The following is a 20353-nucleotide window of genomic DNA, read 5'->3' on the forward strand; positions in this document are numbered from 1 at the left end:
CAGCCACAGAAAACAGCCATCTGTTCCGAGGCTGCGGGGAAACTGGCTTTGTTGTATTTCTTGAGAGGCTGTGTTTCAGATGCCAGCCAATGTGCCTCCTCCCTGAGGGATGTTCCCCTCCCCACCCCCCAAGAATAATTTTGATTATACTTGATTTTCTTCTTGATGCTGAAATCTACCTAAGCCCTGCCAGAAATGCAACTCCGTTCTAGCTTTCTTCCCGGCTAAGCTGCGAGCTCCCCAAAGGGTGGCCCATATCGAATTCGCCCCACACGGTAGGCACAGTCCTGTGCCTGAACAGAGAAGCCGGAGGGGAGCCGAGGGCGGGCGCCTGGACGGTCTTGCTCATTTACCCAAGGCGGGGGGCGGACTGAGATTACAGATGATGATCCGGTCATCCTCCAGATCTGCACGAAGGAGATGAACTCCTGCCTGTGCTCTGCTCGCCTGCCGTGCACCCCACCTTTGTGAGGAGGCGCGGCCTGACACACTGTAAGTGCTTCGAGCTTCCAGGATTCCACGCTCGCGTGTCTCGTTTGCTCACTGGACACGCGGTCTCAGGCTCCTTCGCTGGGTCCTCTTTCTTTTCCTAACCTGGAAACACTCGGGAGCCCCAGTCTCAGTCTTTGTCTCTGTCCTCTCCTCTTCCCCACCTGCACGTGCATCTCAACGTGGTCCTGCCCAACCCCGCAGGTGTCCGTATCGTCGTGCCCCGCGCTGACCCATATGGTAGCCACCAGCCGCGCACGGCCACGGAGCGTGTGAAATGGGACAAGTCCACGCTGGGACGTACTGTCCGTGTCGATCCACACCGGATTTTGAAGGCTTAGTATGGAAAAAACAAAAAAAGTAGAGTAGCTCATTAATACTTTTGTATCGATTAGATGCTGACATGGCAAAAGGTCGGCTCCGCTGGATGAAGTTGAATGTGTGAAAAGTAGTGTCACCTGTTTCCTCATGCCTTGTTTTTAGCGTGACTGCTGGAAAGTTTTGAGGTCTCTAAGTGACGCACACATTTTCTCCTGTTGGACCCTTCTGATCGCCACACTGACGACTCCTAAATTTCTATCTCAAGCCTCTTTTCTTGGAGGTTTAGAGTGGCGTATCAGTTAAGCTTCTCCAGACACACAGATCCAATGGGATGTAGGCGCACACATATATGAGTGTGTGTGTGTGTGTGTGTGTGTGTAGAGAGAGAGATTTAAGGAATTGGTTCACATGGTCGTGGGGCTGGCAAGTCTCAAATCTGCAAGATAGGCCAGCTGGCTGGAAACCCAGGGTAGAGTGGATGTTGCAGTCTTGAATCTGAAGGCAATCTGCTGGCAGAATTCCTCCTTCCTCGAAGGTCCTCAGTCTTTTAAGGCCTTCAACTGATTGGATAGAGGGCAATCTGTTTCACTCAAAGTCTACTGATTTAAGCGTTAATCTCATCTAAAAAAAAAAATACACCTCCACAGCGACACCTGGACTGGTATTTAACCAAGTATCAGCACCATGCCCTGCCAGGTCAGCGCATAAAATTACCCGCCCGTAAAATAAGTGGTTTGGCCAACTTGGCATCTCCACAGAGTGGTCTGATGGCCATCTTAGACTTCCCGTGCCCCAAGCAGACCTCTCTGCTTCCCCCCCCCCCGCCCCCCGCCGCCTTCCTTCCACCCAGTTGTTCAGCCCAAATCCTAGGAGTCCCGGGCAACACCTTTCTTCCCTCACCTCTCCTCTCCTGTCCATCAGCCAAGTCCTGCCGGCTCGGCCGTTAGATCAGATCCTGATTCTGACACCGCCCCGCTGGTCCAAGCCACCATCACCTGTCACCTGCACGTGACAGTTGTCCAAACCATCTCCCTGCCTCCCCTGCCACCCACCTACACACGAATCCCACAGCAGCTACACTCTCCTGTTTAAAACACCAGCTTACCAAGGAACCCCCAGCCTCAAAACTCTAATGGCTTTCTATCACATTCAGAATCAAATCAGAAATCTTTACTGAAGCCCACTTGGCAAAGACCTGCCCCTGCCAGTCTCTCTGAGCCCATAATCCACTGCTCACCTTGGCCAAACTGGTCTCACAGTTTCTCAGACGCGTCAAAGGCATTCCCGTCTCCGGACCTCTGTGCTCTTGGCCCTCCTGACCTCGTCTTCTGCTCTGTCCTTCCTCTCCTTCCCTGCTAAGGCAGCCTGCCAGGCCCGCCCGCTGCTAAGAACCACCCCTCCTTGAGCCGACACGTGGCTTTTTTGCACCTCATGGGGTGCTGACTTGGCTGTGCGAGCCCTTCTGACCTTACTTGCCGTGGGCTGAAGGGACTTCAATGCCAGGCCACGCTAACATCTCCCGGGCTCGGTCTGTCATCAGTAATGACAACAACAACAGTTTCCATTTCATAGGTTTGTTTTGGGGAATTAAAGTGGCAGTCTTCATAAACCGCTGGTCCATAGAAAATATTCTCCAAATGCCGGCTAAAACACTGCTGATTTTCTTGGTGAAACTTACGGGTCAGGAACTGAGAGCCGTGCAACAGGACAGGGGCAGCCTATAATCCAGATTTCTGTCTGTTTGTACCAACCCACCCCTCAGTAAGAGCCCCAGGGGTGGAATTATTTGGGGGGAGGGTGTATGGCACAAAATTCAGTTTTTAAAATGAATCGGGGCATCCAGGTGGCTTACTGGGTTGGACTTCCGACTTCGGCTCAGTCATGATCTCACTGTTCAGTTCAGGAGTTTGAGCCCCGCGTCGGGCTCTGTGCTGACAGCTCAGAGCCTGGAGCCTGCTTCGGATTCTGTGTCTCCCTCTCTCTCTGCCCCTCCTCTGCTCACTCTCTCTCTCTCAAACATAAAACAAATTAAAAAAAAATTTTTAAATGAATCAGATCTCACATTAAGTTGATTTATTTACTTGAGAGAGAGAGAGAGAGAGAGAGAGGCAGAGAACAAGTGAGCAGGGAAGGGCCAGAGAGAGAGGGAGAGAGAGAGAATCCCCAGCAGGCTCCCGCACTGTCCCCGCAGACCCAGATGAGGAGCTCGAACTCACGAACAGGGAGATCACGACCTGAACTGAGGTCAGATGCTTAACCGACGGAGCGACCCCGGTGCCCCCAGATCTCACATTAAAGACAAAGTTGGCAATGGCCGCTGAGAGAAGGTTCCATATTTTCCCTTTTACTCCGAGTCGGCTTTATTGGGTCTGAATCACCACTACCTTTCGGCCTTCCTTTCTTCCAACCCAGCGCGTTTGGCCTGAAGGTCCCAGCAAGGGATGTACTGACTCTAAGGCGAAATTTGTCATCCCAGCGAACGGGCTCCTCACTGAAGCTCGGACATAAAATGGCAAGTGCAGCCCCCCCCATCCGTAAAAAGACAGAAGGAGGCAACACGCTGCTTTCAACGACTTTCGGTCTCTGGATGCAGGGGAACCGTAACCGCAAACTGCTGATGGCATTTGCAGACGTCACCTCAGAGTCTTCGAGAAACGCAAAATGGGACGAGCACCAGGGGACTGGAGACAGATCACGTGGTCGGAATTTTCAAAAGGTGGAAACAACGAGAATAGACGGAACTCCAGACGGAACACGCCTCAGTCCTGCTCTGCTGATCCAGAAGGGGCTTTCGAACTGCGTGTCGCTTCAGGGTCATTACACTAGACACGCTTATTGCGTCCTGGAAACGGGCAGATGTTCGCATTCACATGCTAACTGCTAACAGTTAACAGCTTCCTGGGCAACAGGGGTTGATCTGTTAATAATCTCTTCCATTTATTGGCCCCCTCTGCGCCAGGAGAAATGCTAAGTGCTCTCGTTGCATTTTCTTATTTAATCCGTCCTGCCGCCCTTCGAGGTTTGCATTCGGAGGAAATTGAAACTCAGAGAGGTGAGCTGGCGTGTCTGCAGCCACCCAGGGAGAGTGAGGACAGCTGAGGCTTGGGCACAAATGGATCTAATTTCAAAGCAATGGCCCTTAACCATTTCTCTGTCCTGCTTAGAGAAACCCCGGCCACATTTCGAGGAACAAGAACCAACGAAGGAGACGGAAAAAGGCAGTCATGGGAGCAGGGGGATGAGGCTTCTGCGAAATGCCTCGCTCCCCTCCCAGCTAGGGCGAACTTTCCGTGTTGGAAAGAACAACGTTCATGCGGGATGAACACGCTCTCCACGAAAATGCCAGGAGCTGCTTTAAACCAAGGGTTCGAAGTCATGGCGGGGGAAGTGAAGGTGACTGGATGAATGGGAATCTAGACACTCGCCCTGTTTATGTCGTGGTAAATGTCTTGCGTCTGTACTACCAACACTCATCCTCTGAAACCAACGTGGGATTGATATTCTGTTCACAGAAACAATTCTCCAATTTTCCCGTGTTCTACTCTAGATCACTTCGTCCTTTTCTAGTCACAGGCCCTGGCAGGCAGCAAATGGGACCCGCAGACCCTCACACTATGTACCTTCTGAGAGTTTCACGAAGGGGCTATTCATGAAGATTCGGACAAGATTGAAGGAGACCGACAGGTCATGGTCTCAAGACTCCGTAGCTCACCTGCCCTAGAAGGGCCAAGAGCAGGGGGCAGGTTCCAGAGCCTGGAGAGTGTGTCTTCCGCAGAAGGAACAGCAGAGGGGAGGGGCGGGGGGAGACCCGGAGGGGTACGTGCTCTCACCGCACTTTCTTCCCAACCCTTGACCCCTGTCAGCGCATCCTAAAGGAAGTCACTGAACAAGAGACGCTGTTACTGTTCCCAGCACACAAATCAAGGTAGAGAAAGATGGAAAATGGATTTGGGTGGGGTTCACAGAAGACACCTACCACACTCCCCTACTTCCCCAGAGAAAAACTGGAATGAAAATAGTTAAAACAAGCAAAAAGAAAAAAAAAAAAAGGCCAAGTGATGCAATGAAGTAATAAATTGTTTTAAAAAATCACAACAAAAAGCGCCCATTGAGAGGTCACAAAGAGGTCCTTGAACAGAAAATAACCCCGAGGCTGTGTGATTTGGCCTGGCACATGCCTTACATGCATTTGAATTTGTTGCCAATATTTAACACTTTTTTAATGGTTTTATCTTATCTTATCTTATCATCTTATCTTATCTTATCTTATCTTTGTGAGAGAGAGAGACTGAGCACAAGTGGGGAAGGGGCAGAGAGAGCAGGACACACAGAGTCTGAAGCAGGTTCCAGGCTCTGAGCTGTCAGCACAGAGTCTGACACGGGGCTCGAAGTTATGGACCGTGAGATCATCACCAGAGCTGAAGTCGGACGCTTAACCCACTGAGCCCCCTAAGCGCCCCTATAGCCAATATTTAAATATTGGGGGATTTTACACAGACATCTGGATTTCCTGTTTTTCTTTTCTTTTTTTATTTTTTCTTTTCTTTTAATTTTTTTTAACGTTTATTTATTTTTGAGAGAAAGAGACAGAGCATGAGTGGGGGACGGTCAGAGAGAGAGGGAGACACAGAACTGGAAGCAGGCTCCAGGCTCCGAGCTGTCAGCACAGAGCCTGACGCGGGGCTCAAACTCACAGATGACGAGATCATGACCTGAGCCGAAGTCGGACGCTCAACCGACTGAGCCACCCAGGCGCCCCTCTTTTCTTTTTTTAAATGGAATAACAATTGACATACGATGTTGTGTTAGTTACGGGCATACAACACAGTAATTCAGTGTTTATGCACACTGCAAAATGGTTACCCCACTGGGCCTAGTCACCATCCGTCACCGTACAAAGTTGTTACAGGATTATTGACTGTATTCCCTAGGCTGCACATTATATCCCTCTGTCTTACTTATTGTATAACTGGAAGATTCTACCTTTTAACCGCTGTCACCTCTTTTGTCCACCCCCCCCCCACACACACACACACCACTCCCCTCTGGCAACCATTCGTGTCCTCTCTGTATCTATGAGTCTGTTTTGTTTTGGTTATTCCTTTGTTTTGGTTTTTAGATTCCACAAGTAAGTGAAATCATAAGATATTTCTCCTTGTCTGATTTAGTTCACTTAGCATAATAGCCTCTAGGTACATCCATGTTGTGGCAAATGGCAAGATTTCCTTCTTTTCCATGGCTGAATAATATCCCATTGGTACATCTGTTCTTTATCTATTCATCTATCAATGGAAATTTAGGCTACTTTCATATCTCGTCTATGATAAATAATGAACATAGTTCATTAGTTTTTGTTCTCTCCAGGTAAATAGCTAGAAGTAGAATTACTGGGTCATACGATAGTTCTATCTTTAATTGTTTGAGGAGCCTCCATACTGTTTTCCGCAGTGGCTGCACCAATGTTCATTCCCACCAACAGCACACGAGGGTTCCCCTTTTCTCCACATCCTTGCCAACACTTGCGTCTTGTCTTTTTGAGGCTAGCCCTTCTGACAGGTGTGAGGTGATAGCTCGTTGTGGTTGTGATTGGCATTTCCCTGATGAGCGGCGATGTTGAGCACCTTTCCATGTGCTTGTTGGTCATCCGGATGTCTTCGTTGGGAAAGTGTCTATGCAGTTCCTCTGCCCCCTTGTCAAGCAGGTTGGTTGTTTTTTGATATTGAGTTGTATGAGTTGTTTATATATTTTGGGTATTAGCCCTTTATCAAATACGTCATCTGTGAATATCTTCTTTCATGCACTCGGTTGCCTTTTCATCTTGTTGATGGTTTCCTTTGCCGTGCAGAAATCTCTTTAGGTTGTTATCGTCCCATTTGTTTATTTTTGCTTTTGCTGTTCTTTTCTGAGAAGACAGAAAAAAAACAAAACAAAACTGCTAAGACCGATGTCAAAGAGCTTACTGCCTATGTTTTCTTCTAGGAATTTTATGGGTTTCAGGTCTCTTACATCGAAGTCTTTTTTTTTTTTTTTAATTTTTTTTTTTAACGTTTATTTATTTTTGAGACAGAGAGAGACAGAGCATGAACGGGGGAGGGGCAGAGAGAGAGGGAGACACAGAACTGGAAGCAGGCTCCAGGCTCTGAGCCATCAGCCCAGAGCCTGACGCAGGGCTCAAACTCACGGTCCGTGAGATCGTGACCTGAGCTGAAGTTGGACGCTCAACCGACTGAGCCACCCAGGCGCCCCACATCGAAGTCTTTAATCCTTCTGAGTTTATTTTTGTGTATGTGTAAGAAAGCAGTCCAGTTTCATTCATTTGCACGTAGCTGTCCCGTTCTCCCAGCACCATTTATTGAAGAGGCCGTCTTTCCTCGTTTTCTATTCTTGCCTCCTTTGTTATAGATTGACTGACCATATAATCATGGATTTATTTCTGGGCTGTCTGTTCTGTTCTGTTGATCTATGTGTCTGCTTCTGGGTCAAAACCATACTGTTTTGGTTATTACGGCTTTGTAGCGTGTAGCCCCTTCTGCCTGGGACACAAACATATCTGCCTTCATCAGCAACCCTCAGGAAGTACCTTAGATATCACTTCACTCCCTTTAGGGAGCCGTGTCTCAGAAGCTCTTACGGCATCCCCAAGCTAGTGATGATCTTGTTCCGTTATTGCCTCTAGACTAAATCTAAAAGGACAGGGATTGGGCCTCTCTTGGCTATTGTATCCACAGGACCTCTTCATGAGAACCACTCAATACTATTTGACAAATCCATGGCCACACCTTACCCGCTAACAGTTTTAGAGAAATGAGAGGCAGGTCCTGTCAGAAGCTCCAGTTTTGTCTCCAAGATAACCAGTACGAAAGAAGCAGCTCCTGGGAGAAAGTGAGCGAGTGTGAGAGAGGCCAGCCCACTTCCCGGCAAGGGCCGGCCCTGGCAAGCTCTTGCAACTCCGCCTCTCGCGAGAAAACGTTTGGTTTGTAGGTTGTTCCCACTTGGCTTTGAAAAACCAAGAACACGTTCAATTTAACGACCATTCGGCATTAGTCAGCATGGGTTCACAGAAGTCCTCACTCTACGTATTTATTAAGAAGTCCATCGACCCTTATTTTTCTAGACAGGGCAATTTCAGACACTTCCTGTCTCCAAGAAGTCATTGCTAATATTGAATTCCAATAGTATGTGAAACTGTGGCTGGCGGCCAATAAAAGATGCTTTAAAGCCCAGCCCTCCCCTGATAGCCCGGCAATTTGTGAGCAACCTAACAGGCAGTGGAATTCATGGCATTCTGACATCCAAGCTGCTCTCTTTTGGTGGCGAGAGCCAAGGCGGGATTGATAACCCCGAAGGAGCCAGTTTGGGAATCAAAGTTGCACGCGTTCACTCACCGCGTTCACGACGAAATGTAATTTTTCCAGAAGACTTGAAAGTGTACCCTGACGTGACAAAGGAAAACACTAGAATACCATTTGCTTTCTTCACCTGGAAGGCAGATGCCCTTTCCAGACCTGACTCCAGCAAGGCAGGTGGGGGCTGGCGCCAGTCAGCTCGGGCCCCTGCCTGGTGCCGGACCTCAGGGCCTCCAGAGATGGGAAAGCCCATCTGCTTGCCCAGCATGGCCTCGCTGTAACGTGCGCAGCGCGTACCTTGTATTTCCTCTCTGTGGGGATTTGATGTAATGTCTGTCGAACGCAACCAGAATCTCAAAAGCATGGAGCCTTAGGGAGAGAAAGGGCCTCAAGCTGTAAATAGCAGCAGAATGAAACACCGTGTTTTTCGTTGACAGGTGTTCCCTGGGGAAGGTCCCCCCCTCTCCCCCCTGCCACATCCCAGGAAGACCTACAATCACTGGAGGTTTCCAGCGCCCCTGACAGGACGACGTGACGGTCCACAAAGAGGTTGTAGAAATGACGGCTCTGTTATTACAGTGAGATTAAATGTGACTTATTGTCAGGGAACAGGAACAGTCCTACTCTTCTTTCTTTCCGTGGAAAATGGCCTGGGCTGCTGGATTGGGCATGGTCTCTAGAATTAAGTCCATCATGCAGTTAACAGCTGGTTTCACGGAATCACAGGCTGCTACAGGTGCAACAGCACCTCGATGCCACATATCCAAGGTTCCACGAAATGCGGTTCACAGATGACGCACCCTAAACGCAGAAGGTCGGAGTGACTTCCTGGAGGCTGTCCTGGGAGCTGGAAGCAAAGAGGGGACTACCTGTCCTCACCCAACCTGTTACCTTTTATACTGTGCCGTCACCCTGAGGACACAGCCCTGCTTACCTGGGGTTTAGGCAACGAGCTCTGGGTTTAACTGTCTGCTTTAGTCTGTTTGGGCCGCTATAACAAAACTACTATAGACTGGAAGGTTTCGCCAACAAGCATTTATTTCCCTGGAGGATGGAGGCTCGGAGGCCCAAGATCAAGGCTTCCGTAGATTTGGTGTCTGGTGAGAGTCCACTTCCGGGTTCAGGGACGGCCACTTTCTCAGGGTCTTCACGTGGTGGAAGGAGCAAGGGAGCTCTCTGGGCTCTCTTCGCAAGGGCCCGAATCCTATCAGCGAGGGCTCTACCCTTATGACCTCCCTAAGGCCCCACCTCCTAATGCCTCACCCTAGGGGTTCAGATTCAGCATATGAATTTTGTGGGGACACAGCATCCGGGCTATAGGGTAGGTACTGGAAGGGCCTAGGCCCCCACAGGTGCTCAGTGGGAGACAATTAGGCCTCTCAATGCCTCTCAATGCCCGCTGTCTCCTCCCCACTTCCTGCCCACCTTTTTTTCCCCTCCTAAATCAAAGACAGAAAAGCACAGGGCAGGAAGCTTCCCAAGATCTCAGACCACTGTGACGGGGTCTGTAAGTCACCGGGCAGACGGCAGTTTTGTCCTGCGTCCAGCCCCTCTTGCCTGCTTCTTTCAGACAGTATCATCTGTGCTGACCGGAAGTTTAGCCATTTCCTGTTTTCAAAGGAAATACCTGTGGGGGCGCCTGGGTGGCTCAGATCGTTAAACTCGGGTCTTAAGGACTCTTGGTTCCGGCTCAGGTCTCAATCTCACGGTTCATGGGATCGAGCCCCGCATAGGGCCCTGTGCTGACAGCACAGAGCCTGCTTGGGATTCCCTCTCTCCCTCCCCCCAGTCTCTCTCTGCCCCTACTCCACTCTTTCTCTCTCTCTCAAAATAGTTATTTTAAAAATTGTAAGTAAACAAATAAATATCTGCAAAGGCGACAAAGTCAAGGGGCCTAAGAGGTTTTGGGGGGGCAAACGGTGTCAGACTCCTCAAGATGAAAGGCCAACCCGGGCAGGAAGAATGGCGCCCGTGGGTTTTTATTCTTTTTTTTTTTTTTTAATTTTTTTTTTAACGTTTATTTATTTTTGAGACAGAGAGAGACAGAGCATGAATGGGGGGAGGGTCAGAGAGAGAGGGAGACACAGAATCTGAAACAGGCTCCAGGCTCTGAGTGGTCAGCACAGAGCCTGACTCGGGGCTTGAACTCACGGACCGCGAGATCGTGACCTGAGCCGAAGTCGGACGCTTAACCGACCGAGCCACCCAGGCGCCCTTTGTGGGTTTTTATTCTTAGGGGAACAAACTGCACGACAGCTCGTGCCCAGCCTCCGGCTCATGTTTATTTCTCCGGCCAGTCAGTGAAGGGACTCCCGAGTCATTATGGACCATCTCTGATGAGTGCAGTGATGTGCTTTTCTTGCGGCCCCAATTTTCTACCTAATGTTTCAGGGGGCTGAGGAGCCACGGGTCCCTTGGCCTCCTGGCAGATCTGGGAGGGATGCAGGGCAGGGAAAAGGTGATTTGATCCCCAGGCTTCATGTGTCTGGAGATAAGACCCCAGCATTCGGGTCAATCCTGTCCTTCATGGATTAGGCTGACAGTCACTAAAATGGGCTTTGGACAAATGGGGTGGGGGTGGGCTAAACAGGGGGACAGGCCAATAGGATCCATCAGTTCTCCTTCCCCTGCACCTCGACATGCAATACAGATGCTAGATCTCAGAGTATTAAGAGAGACAAGGGCACGTTCATTCTCTCATCCCACATGCTCACCAGGCGGGAGCGAGCCAGGAACCTGCTCCAACAAGAAGCCAAAAGGCTTGGCTCTCGAAAGTGTTGAGTTCTGCCTCATCCTTAGCTTCCCTAAGAATATTTGCTTTTTGAAAAAAAAAATTTAATAATAACAATTACTTCAAGGCTTACTTAAAAATGGGTAACCTGATTTGCCCGCAAAACAACCAAGCCTGCTCGTCCCTGGTAAAAAAGGTCAGCATCTTCCTTATTCCAGTGTGTGAGCCAGTCTGCCTCTGGGAATTCGCCAAAGTAAATAATTGTAAATTCTGAAAAATCTACACTCAAAATTATGTTTATTATAGAAGAGTAAACATCTTAATATTTAATGATAGGGTGGTAATAGTTAAGTAAACTGTGTAAATTCCCAGGAAGGAATATTGTTCAGCCATTATAAGTGATAAGAAAAGGCTAAGTTTGCCAAAAAAAAAAAAAAAAAAAGGATATAAAATTAAATAGTATTTGTGTATCTCTATAGAGGCATGGAAAAAAACCTGCCATAAAATTTCCTAAAGCATTAACAGTGATTGCAGAAGGGCGGGGGGCAAGATCATGGATGATGTCTTTCCTTTCTTTCCCAAGTTTTCAGTTACATAATTGTATTTTTGTAATGGAAAAATATAAATATAACTTTCCAAAAAAAAAATATTGCCCTGGCCCAACTCAAGACATTCCGCTCTTCGGACCTAATAGACAGCTATCTGACTTGAAAGAAATGTCCGTGTACAGGACGTGGTAGTTTAGTGACTCAGCATGAGTCACCCGTGAGTCAACTGAGTGTGAACTGTGTCAGGTAGTTGCTATGACAGCTCGTTAAGTGGTGTTGATAAAAGTGTGGTTTCTAGAACTCCTGCTGTTCTCTGTGCCGGTCGGTCGGGTAAATCAGAGTTTCCGGTCCAGAACTGCACGTGAAGGCCACCAGAAGGTGACTAGGGGTGAGGGGCCGGGGCAATGAGGAGTCTGAGAGTCATGTGACGGGGGCGGCTGAGGTCTCGAGATGGGCAAGTGGCGCTGGGGAAAGAGACGTAGCAACCCTCCTGTCGGTTGTCCTCAAATATCTGAGAAACCGGAACCTTGTTTTTCTCTTACCATCTAATCCAAGGAGGTTGGTGTCTTTATCCAAGAGCCACCAAGGGAAAGGTGGCCCTCGTTCTGATTCTCTATGTGCCACGCACTGGTTCACACCCAGAGGTAGTGTCCGGGGGGTGGGGAGGTCTCTCTCCCTTATCCCTGGCTTGATTTGCTGATCAAAGAATTCTTCCTTCCCTGGTGCTTCAATTCAGACATTAGCTAGAAAATCCCTCGTCAGTGGTTCTTGAGGTTGAGTCGCTGCTCTTCCTACGTTGTTACCGGACAAACCCACGCCGTGCTGGCATTTGTCATCCATTCATGCCACCAATGCTTTCATGAGCACTCACCTCGAGCCAGCTCTGAGCTAGAGGCGGGGAGGGAGGCAGCACGGAACCTAAAACACGATGACGCTTTGCCCTCACTCAGTAAGCTTATGTTCTAGTGAGGGAGGGACGTTAACATTTAAAAGGTATTTGCATGTATTAACTTAATACTCATCCCAACCCTGTTGGATAAGTACTATTATTATCTCCATTTTAAATGTTTGTTCGTTTATTTATTTATGAGAGAGAGAGGGAGAAAGCATGCACGTGCACAAGTGGACAGGGAAGGGGCAGAGAGAGGGAGACAGAGAATCCCAAGCAGGCTCCACACTGTCTGCACAGAGCCCGACTCGGGGCTCAGACTCACGAACTATGAGATCGTGACCTGAGCCCAAACCAAGAGTCAGACGCTTAACCGACTGAGCCACCCAGGGGCCCCTGTTATTTCCATTTTAGAGAGGAGGACCTGGACGCACAAACGTGCTGAGCAGCTCATCCAAGGAGTCAGAGCTGGCCGTCCTCACTCTTCCCCACCCCCCACCCCGGGCCAGAGTTGCCCGTCTGTGGTCCATACTTCTCCGACTCGGCTGCAGTGTTCTTTGGCAACCCTCCGTCTGGAAATTCTCACTCGGCTGAACCGAGCTGGGAGGCGTGTGAAGGACTGGGGTGTGGGAAGAATGACGTCGAAGCTGGGGACTAATTGAAGAAATGGTTACCTCTCAGTGACCCTCTGTGCAGTGTCATCCTCCGGACCCTCAGGCTTCCGTGGGCCCGCTCATGATAGTATCGGTTATGTTTTTTAAGAGCACCCCAAAAATAAAAGATTTCAAGTAAAACATTTCCTTCCCTAGAACACACTTTGGGGAATATTGTCCTAACCGCCTGGGATAACTGCTAAATACAGGCTATAGGTCAGCACTGTGATGAAAGTGCCTTCGGACCGGGACAACACGGGGCAGCCGTCTACAAAGGTTGGAGAGGATTCTGACACACCAGCTCAGAATGCTGAGTTGTCACTAGACAGTGTCATTTTCATGATAACCGTTATAGTTATTAGTTCAATTACTAACTCGTTAAGGGCATGAATCGAATAGGAAATTCTAGATGACCCTGTTAAAATAACGTCGCCCGCAAGCATTTTTCTGTTTTCCCGATACACAGCTGAAGATTTTGAAAAGATCCTTAATGAGGAAGACAAATTTTCCCTAGCCTCTGGTGTCAAATCAAGAGAGAAAGTATCCTATTTAGAGCACTCGTATAGAGCTATTTTTCTCTTCAGGATTACATACATTCCTTTGTGTTTAAAATTAATTTTATTTATTATATCATTAACCTAATATTTCCTGAGTCCACATGTCAGGCATTTTTTCTGGGCATTTATCAGTGATAAATGAAGCAGGCAAAACCTCTCACGGAGTTTATATTTTGGGGAGGGAAAGATAGTCAATAAAAAGAATACAAACAGGTGTATAAGATAATGTCACCTGGTGATAACCATTATGGGGGAAAATAATACGAACTAAGAGGAGACAAAATGAAGGGCAAAGGTAGTCTTAGATGGGTCACAAGGCAAAGCATCTCTGAGGAAGTGACACAGCTGTAGCTTTAGGGACAACAGTGTAAGGTTCAGACCTGGCTGGGCATGAAGGCCACCTCCCCACAAGCAGCGTGACTTGGGGCAAGTTACACAGCGCCTCTGTCTCCTAGTCACTAAAATGGAGATAATAATCGTGTCCACATCAGAGTGGTGTTTATTCATCATTCAGTTTCTAAAAATTTCGAATGCTCCTCCTTTCCTTGTCTGCCTATTTGTCTCATAAATGTGTGGTGACCATATTTGCCGCACACACAGCAAAAAGTGGGCAGGTGCTTTTGCAGATGATTTTGTCTGCTGTGTACATTTTACTCTCATAAAGAGATAAAAGTCAATTGACACTTTGATGCACATGTAATTCAATATGTGCATATATATATATATATGTGCACACACACACACGCACACACACACACATATGGTAAAACTTGGTTTGTGAGCATAATTCATTCCGGAAACATGCTTGTAATCCAAAGCACTTGCATATCAAAGTGAATCTCCCCATGGAAAATAATGGAAACTCAGATGATTCATTCCACAACCCAAAAAAATTCATATAAAAATGATTACAATATTGTAATATAATACAAAATAATAAAGAAAATACAAACTATAAGGAAAAATAAACAAATTAACCTGCACTGACCTTTGAAAACCTTCGTGGCTGGTGTGAGGGAGACGAGAGAGGAGGGTTATTGTGTAGGACAACTTTCACTATCACTAACGAGGCGAATCACGCTATCTGTTGGCTCACTGGAATCCTTTTCTTTTCATGCAACTTTAATAAGGAACCTATCCAATGACTTGCTTTTGCCTCTTTTTGAGGATTTCTTGGAAATGTGACATTGCACTGATGATCATGCACAATCCTACAGCGAGAGAGAGAGAGAGAGAGAGAGAATCATTGGCTGAGCTGTGATCATGTGACATTCAATATATGCACTACTCGTAGTGCAAGACGTCGCTTGTTTATCAAGTTGAAGTTTATTAGAAATGTTTGCTCGTCTTGCAGGACACTCGCAGAACAAGTTACTTGCAGTCCAAGGCTTTATACGAATATATAAACTTTTAATGTTGAAGTAATTACAAACTTACATAAAGTTTCAGGACTAGGACAGAGCCCCACACACCCCTCACCCAGATTTCCCTTAGCAATAATTATATTCACTCTCATGGGAGGGGCTGTGCAGCAGTAACCTTCTACAGTTGGGCCTGGGTGCTGGTTCACTGAATGTTTGCTCTTTAGGTGTTAAACTGTACACAGAAGTTTTGTCTATTTTTCAGTAAGTTATATTTTACCATTTCTACAGGACTGAAAGAGACAGAACAAGGGACCAAGAATGAACGCTCCTGGTGAATTTTTCTCCATTCTTTGGTGAAATTTCACTCAAATGACATTAAAGAAATTCTTTGAAGTATGAACTCACAAGGAGAAAAAAGTGGGAGAGGAGATGACAGAATATTTCAACAAGTATTTGGAAGATGAATGAGTAGAAAATGAGTAGAAACTAATTTGGCAGAGTGGGAAAATACGAAACCTCCCTGTAAACCTTCTTCCCTACAAAGGCCAGTGAGGGATTTAGGACATGCCAATAAGAAGCCAAAATCCCATAAAGATAGTTAATTGTAAGGGGACAGGGGGATGGGCTGGAAGGGGAAAGAGGCAAGAGCAAGACTTTTCAAATTATACATCTTTTCACAGTGCTTGGATTTTGATACGTGGAAACGGTTATCTGTTCACAAGAGGAACAAGGTGGAGGGGAGGAGGAGGGGCCGGAAGGGAGAAGGACCCAGGATAGACCCTGTTGTAGGACCCAGGATAGACCTCTGTTGTAGGATCCAGGAAAGGCTACACTGCAGGAGACTCTCCAGGTCTCTAGCAGGCAAGGTGGGTGGGGCTGAGAGAGAGCAGGGGTTGCTGGAAAGGTCAGATAAAGAGAGCTGGGCCCTCGCTGCCCTCCTCCCTCACCCTCTGCAGAGCCTGAGGCCTCAGGGACACAAGCACCCCCTGAACTGGGGGGAGATGACATTAAAAGCAGAGACACGATGTGTTAGCTGACTGAATGATGAGGCCTCTTCCGGCCTCTTCCCCCCCCCACCCCCCCAGCTCTCAGGCCTCTGGGAAGCCAGGCTCATACCCCCATCTTACCCCAGCCCCCGGACCCCCAGCCTCATATCAGAGGGTTTCTCCGCAGGAAGGAGATGGACAGAACATCTGAGTTCAGTAGAACAGCTGATTTGAATGAGGGCAGCCTCTGTGTCCCCCCGCCCCCTGCTCTCTCCCAAGGTTCTAAGTGCTCTACAGGACCTGACTGGTTACCTGTGCGTGGACACTCTCCCCATTCCCAGTTTCCAGAAGGGAAGCCGACATAGGGAGACATTTTTTGAGGATTCTCCTGCATTTAGGGGCAACGCCCATCACACCAGACATTCATTTGCCACCCCTCCAACTGCTCTGAGCCTTTAAACTGGTGTTTGCAATTTCCCTCTTTTTTGCGTTCTTGGTTTCGGGGCGTCCGCTGATATTTTTAAATGCCTAAGCTATGTATTAGAGCAGTTTTAGATTCACAGCAAGATCGAGCAGAAGGTGCGGGGATATCCCCCCACCCCACACCCCTGCCCCGACATGTGCCCAGCCTCCCCCGTTGTCCGAACCCCCTTCCAGAGCAGGACATTTGTCACAACTGGTGAGCCCCCATCAACACAGCATCGTTACTCAAGATCCATCATTCACCTCTGGGTTCACTCTTGGTGTTGTACATCCTGTGGGTGTGGACACGTATCCACCATCATGGCGCCACACGGAGGGGTCTCGACTGCCCTAAAAATCCTCTGTGCTCTGCCCATTCATCCGTCCCTCCCTGTAACCCCTGGCCACCACCGATCCTTCCACTTCTTCATCGTTTCTCCTTTTCCAGAATGTCATACAGTTGGAATCATAATTAATATTTTAAAGATAATTTCTATTGTCTAGCAGGGCTTGGAAGAATAAGGACATTAAAAAGTTCATGTTTGGGGCGCCTGGGTGGCTCAGTCGGTTAAGCCTCCGATTTCAGCTCAGGTCATGACCTCGCGGTTCATGGGTTCAAACCCGCATTGGGCTCTGTGCTGACAGCTCAGAACCCAGAGCCTGCTTTGGATTCTGTGTCTCCCTCTCTTTCTGCCCCTCCCCTGCTCACACTTTGTCTCTCAAAATAAATAAACATTAAAAAAAAAAAAAGTTCGTGTTTAATATGTCCCATTAGAATGGGAGATAAGGAAATTCCTGTGTTTCTATTCATTTTTCTTTTCAAATGGAAGACAGTTGCCACAGGGGGGGGAAAGATATCTTCTATAAGTTGAGTTCAAAACCTGTGAGTGAGGGTTTGATGTGAATACACTCGGGACCCTCCGGAGATTTCAGTTCTGGGGGTGCTTCCGGGAATGTGCGGGGGAGTCATGGCTTCCAATGCAAGCCGCGAGGCAACAGTGCCATGTTCTGGTCTATTCTCACCCAAAACCCTGTTATGGTCGGATTATGTTCTCCTGAAAGAGATACGTGGCGTCCTAACCCTTCGTACTTCAGAAAGTGACCTTATTTGGACGTCCGGCCTTTAGAGATACAATCTAGACAAAGGAGGCCGTGGGCTGGGCTCAGATCCAATACGACTGGGATCCTCGTGAAAAGGGGAAATTTGGGCACAGCCACACAGGGAGGGGAGGTCACGTGAAGATTGCAGAAGATGGCCATTTGTAAGCCAAAGAGCGTCTGAGGCCACCTGAAGCTGGAAGGGAGGCGAGAACAGAATCTTCCCTGCAGGTTCCAGAGCCAGCAGGTCCCTGCCGACAGCATGGTTTGAGGCTTCTCGCCTCCAGAACAGTGAGACAATGAACTTCTGTCGTCCCAAGCCTCCTGGTTTGTGGCACTTTGTTATAGCAGCCCCAGGACTTAGAGCTGGAGTTAGAATTCCACGCGGTGAGTTTTCTAGATAGAGACTTGTTGGTTCCTGGTTTCAAGGCCAGATCCAAGAGTTTTCTGTTTTTGCTTTGTTTAAATGGCATTGGCTTTTAAAATATAAACATTGAACTGGACACCCCCCCCCCCACCCAATCTGGAGAATTCCTGATCCCTTTGGCTAAAGCAGGGGTTTTTCCTCCTTTAGAAAAAAAAGGTGGGGGGAATGACAGGTAGTTAAATTTCAAGGTCTATCTCCTCCCGGGCTTTGAAGACGAAGAAAAGCAGCTTAATTGGCTCTGGGCTGTCTTGGGGGTGATTTGATACTCTTTTTAAAAATAGAGAGCAAGGAAAATTGTCTCTTGTTGAAATGCAACTCCCTCAGTCTCAGTTTTAAAGGCTCCTTTGCAGGCATCCCTCCCGGCTTCTGGCTAACCCTGCTGGCTCGCTCATCTACTCTCCAGGGCCAGCTGGACAGAGCTTCCCCCGGCTTCCCGGCTGCTCTCCCTCTGCCAGGGAGAGCATGTCCCCATCATTTTTAGGATGTCCCCCTTTCAAGATCTGCCCACATCCTGAGGAAGTTTGGGAGAGGAAAATGCACCGCTTTGTCTCAGCCACGCTGTCACTAACCCCCCAGTAGATGAGGGTGTGTTCTGTCTTCATGTTGGCTCAGAGGGAGTCGGTTGTCTCTCCCTAGCCCACACCCTGACCCCGACAGCAGGGCAACTCTGTGTCTCTGGGCCTTCCTTCGAATGTTCGGTGCTGACACGAAAAGGGCCACGGCCCTCACGGTAGTTCAGGGCTGCTAGAGCGTGTTACGCATCGGCAGCTCCCAATTGCCGTGGCTTCTCAGTCCACGGCATTTATTCCAAGTCATTTCCAGTGGATGCAGCGGCGCATAACCCTGGAATTCGAAGAGGAGGGGACATTTTGAAACCTCATTAACTGTTGGCGTCTTTTCTGTGAACATTCTAGGCCATAAAATTGCTTCATTGGGGTATTTTTCATTAATTTTTACTATTTTTTATATGACATTTATTGTCAAATTGGTTTCCATACAACACCCAGGGCTCATCCCAACAGGTGCCCTCCTCCGTGCCCATCACCCACCCTCCCCTCCCTCCCCCCCCCCCCCATCAACCCTCAGTTGGTTCTCAGTTTTTTAAGAGTCTCTTATGGCTTGGCTCCCTCCCTCTCTAACTTTTCTTTTTTCTTCCCTTCCCCTCCCCCCATGGCCTTCTGTTAAGTTTCTCAGGATCCACGTAAGAGCGAAAACATATGGAATCGGTCTTTCTCTGTAGGACTTATTTCACTTAGCATAACAGGGATGGCATTGGGGTATTTTTAAATGCCAAGTTCTTCTGTGCCCTAATGAATTTCAGGCCACCCCTCTTGCATGCACAGGTGAATTGTACTCTGACGAAACATAGGAGCCGTTATACGGACAGACTGATTGATAACAAAAGACCACCAGAAAGATCTCCTTTTCCTCTTGGTTTAGTTTAAGACTGTCCCTGAAGCTTCTGGTAATAGTGTCTGTCGTGGTTTAAGCTCTTGGCCAAGATGGTGAGATAGAGGAGCTGTGGGAAAATTTTAAGTTCTTCTATGGGTCTTTCACTGAGGTGCTAATAGCTCAAACCGGGGAATCCTTTATAAAGGTGTTAGAGGGAAGGAGGTACATCAGGAAAGAATCAGAGTAAGGGTACCGTTATCCCAAATTACAGACCTCTTTGGAATTTGGCGTGATGTGAAATTATAGTCTGTCTTCAGCTTCCTTTTTGCAGCTGTGAGTTGTTTACTATTGAACCATACAACCTTAAATTAGAGAGAAGATGGGAGGGGGAATCCCTGTTTGGGGCACAGTCTACGCTTATCTTTGCAGATATCTCGGAGCATGCACAGCATATTTCTATTAGTTGCCATACGGGTTCATTTTAACACCCACGTCCTGGTTGCTTCTGTAGTCCTGAAAGTGGTGTTTTCATAAATAAGGAGAAATCTAGAAAATCTGGAAGAATTTCAAAGCTGAACTAAACTGCAGCGATCTGGTTTTAACCTTTAAAAAAAACCAACTTCATTGTTAACTTCCCTTCCGACATCTCTTGGGATCTGGCAAAGGCAAACTGCAAAAAGGTCAGCCAGATTGCAGTTGGGCAGAAAATCTTGTTTAGATTATATTATCACAACCAACGAGCCGTATTTGGAAATCGGACGTAAATGACGCCAAGGAATGAGGGAGGTGGGAAGGACTCGTAACTCTCACGGCGCCCGCCCCAGACCCTGGGCGCTACTGGGCGGGGGGCGGAAGCAGCTCGCAGGTTCTGGGCCCGCTTGCACCACCCGATGGCCGGTGGTCCGTGGGGGAAAGCATCCAAATGTGAAGGCCTCAGTTCCCTCATCTATAAGAAGAGGGAGTTGAAAGAGATGATCTCCAGGATTCCTTCCGGTCCAAAAAAAGTTCTGTTTCTAGGCCATTTTCGATTCATTGGCTGACGTTGGGTGCTCATGGGAAGCCTTGAAGGAAGAAATGAAGCCTGAGCTGT

Source organism: Panthera tigris, chromosome A1 (assembly GCF_018350195.1).
Source record: "Panthera tigris isolate Pti1 chromosome A1, P.tigris_Pti1_mat1.1, whole genome shotgun sequence".
Lineage (NCBI taxonomy): Eukaryota > Metazoa > Chordata > Mammalia > Carnivora > Felidae > Panthera > Panthera tigris.